At 42.5% G+C, this 3,068-nt stretch overlaps 1 non-coding gene across 1 annotated transcript; it reads left to right on the forward strand.

Annotated features, from left to right (window-relative positions):
- Positions 1-524: 524 nt before the first annotated feature.
- On the forward strand, positions 525-631 carry LOC120257762. The gene has a single exon (XR_005535848.1). It is a non-coding gene; the product is annotated as a small nucleolar RNA R71 (small nucleolar RNA).
- The last annotated feature ends 2,437 nt before the right edge of the window (positions 632-3,068 follow it).

Consider the following 3,068-nt stretch of genomic DNA (forward strand, 5'->3'; position numbering starts at 1 on the left):
TTCTCCATGTTTGGGGATTGTTGTTGTTGAAAACCTGGTGGTGCTATGGCCTTTTACTGCCCTTGGTTACTCCATGAGAAATTGGGGTGGTTCCTCCACCCTTGATAGTAGGTGTTGTTATAAGGATTACCTTGTACCCTTCTCAAATTGCATACAAAGACTACTTGTTCAGTCGGGGCATAAGCAGCAATTGAAATAGGACAATCAGACGACATATGTGAACCCCCACAACCATCATAACTCGTGACGCAGCCACCCTCGGTGAAGTCAATATATCCAATTTCATGCTCAATGCCTCTACTTGGGCTGCTAAGGATGTAACCGCATCAATTTCATAGAGTCCAGCCACTTTCTTCTTTTCCCTTGCATTCCATTAGTAACTATTCATGGCCATTTCCTCTACCAACTATCGGGCTTCTTCAGGGGTCTTGTTCCCAACTGTACCTCCTGGAGCGGCATCTAGAAGTTGTCTCGTACTTGGATTCAACTCGTTGTAAAAAGTCTGAATGATCATCCATTTGAGGAAAAAATGTTGTAGACACTTCGATAAGAGGTCCTTGAATCGCTCCAATGCCTCAAACAAGGATTCAAGCTCCATCTGAACAAATGACGAGATTTCATTAGGAAGCTTCGCCGATTTCCCCAAAGGGAAGTATCTTGTAAGAAAAGCTTTGACCATTTCATTCCATGTCATGATGGATGCTTGCCAATTTCCCCACTATACCGTTAATCTTTAGCATGTCACAAACTTCCAAGAATGCTGGCCAAACCATTGAACTGCACCGACTGCACCGAGTGCTATATTATTTTGATGAATGCTGGCTTTAGCTCAAAGTTCGCAGCTGTAATCAGAGGCTAATAAGTGTCTAAATGTACATATTATAATATATGTATTTAATACTTCTAGCATGTTTTTTTATATAAATGGATCCCCATTTTGTGCTTAATCAACTATTATTTGCTTTGTAGGGCATGAAAATGACATGAAGACACAAAGATACGATTTGGGTGGAAACAGAGAAGAAAACCAGGTCACGGTAGTGTAGCGTATTTACCATAGTAGATTACTGTACATGGAGCACTGTAGCAAGATTACTGTAGCAATCACTATAGCACCTGGATGATTTTCGTATCAGGAATTGATTAAAGCCATACAACCTCAATGCTTCCCGGTATTGACAGCGGGATAAATACTGTACCAAGAAAAGAATGGGTTTTTCTTGGTTCATATGGCCTCAATGACACCACCATTGACCCCCTCATAGACCCCCTCATTGACCCTGGGATTGACCCCAGGATACATTTTTTTGGGGCATGATAAAAGGGCTCTTCGAGGGCGAAGCAAGGAGACTTTTCCTTGGCCATTTGGGCCGCCGCCACCACACTCTCTTAAGGCTTCTTTGTTGCCCTTGATTATTCCATGAAAGATTCAGGTGTCTCCTCTGACAACGCCCCTTGCGTATGTCCTGCAAGTGCACGGGTTTGTCGAAGTAATAAAATCCCAGATGAGTGGGGTGTCATATCCACAGGGAGTAGGGAATAAAAACACTTAAATTGTTTCTTAACTAAGTGAAAGATGAATAGTGATATGTGTGACAAGATGTGAAATAACAAAAGTAAAAGAACAAGGAAGAGAGCACAAGAAAAGGAGAAGGTAAGGCAATCGATATAAATGTGGCATCCGGATATTACTCCACCTAGGAAATTCATTTCAAGTGCAAGAACCCTCTATTATACTTCCTAACTGATGCAATAATGAGTCATGGAAATCCTTAAATACATTGTCCCAAATCTAAGGTCAACCATACCTAACTTTATACATGTCCCTAAGAAGAAATTGAATAACCTCTCAACCTCGCACTTGTATAGAATTGCAATGAGTTCTGGGGATTCCAAGTGATAAACCCTGTTCCTAGATGTAGACCTAACCCTTTGGTCCAGGTGGAAGGTCCCTAGCCATAATTAAGCCCTAGGTGCTAAAATCACTTCAACGCTTCACTCTGTTGCACCCGCAACTAAGCCCCAGTGGAAAGTCATCCTTTAGCCCATTCACTCTACTATGACCGCAAATAACTTGAGGAAATGGAGGTAGAATAAATCACACCGGAGGGGAAAGGGGATGCTCCACTACTTCTTGACTCACCCTCTCAACCCTTTGCAATCTAGCTTTGTCTAACTCTCGTGGTGTGTCACTCACTCACAAGGGTTACCAACAAGAACTCTCAAACATAGTGTCACTCTAAGGGAGTATTCATACAATCAAGTATTCAAGATTGGAATTCAAATAAAACATCAATTAACTGAAAGCATAATAAAGAGGTTCAATGAAATGAATACATCCTAGGGTTCACAAATACCCAAGTACCCAGTAGGTGTTTAGCTCTCCATGGAGCTAATTACAATCAATGAAATCAAGTGTAAAAGCAAAGAATCCATAGAAACCCACCTCGATAGTCGTGACAATGGTCTTATGGAGAGTCCTTTACTCGTCCAAGGGTTCCTTTATCCAGCCTAAGATACACCTCGCCGGATCGGTGCCGACAAAAGCTCTCCCACAAACCTTCTTCCAAATGGAGCGTGATGTCAGAGCCGTAGAACCTCTCCAAATCACTAGCCAATAAATCTCCAAACCCTAGCCGCAGTCCTCTCTCAAGTTGGGCGAAAAATGGAGAAAAGAATTCTCAAATTGGTGCTGACATCAGCATTAAATAGGCTGGAATCGGGAATCCACACGCCCATGTGGGCACCCCTGTAGATTTTTCGCACGGGTGTGTGGTATTTCCACACACCCATGTGGATTCTCTGTTTTGCTCAGTTTCGGTCGGCTGTGAATAGCATCTACTACAGTGAAATGCTACAGTATTTTGCTATAATACACTGCTGTATTACCGGCCCGAAACTCTCCTGAACCCATGCTTTCATTGAGGTAATGCAAACAGACACACGTTTGCGTTGTGAATCATTTTGCTTCTTCAATAACGGACATGTTAGTGGAGATCTTGCTATACATGCACAAGCCGGAATGCTTGAATGTGACTGCCCTTGTGCCCCTCCAAATCATAGTGCTA

Source organism: Dioscorea cayenensis, chromosome 3, assembly GCF_009730915.1.
Source record: "Dioscorea cayenensis subsp. rotundata cultivar TDr96_F1 chromosome 3, TDr96_F1_v2_PseudoChromosome.rev07_lg8_w22 25.fasta, whole genome shotgun sequence".
Taxonomy (NCBI): Eukaryota; Viridiplantae; Streptophyta; class Magnoliopsida; order Dioscoreales; family Dioscoreaceae; genus Dioscorea; species Dioscorea cayenensis.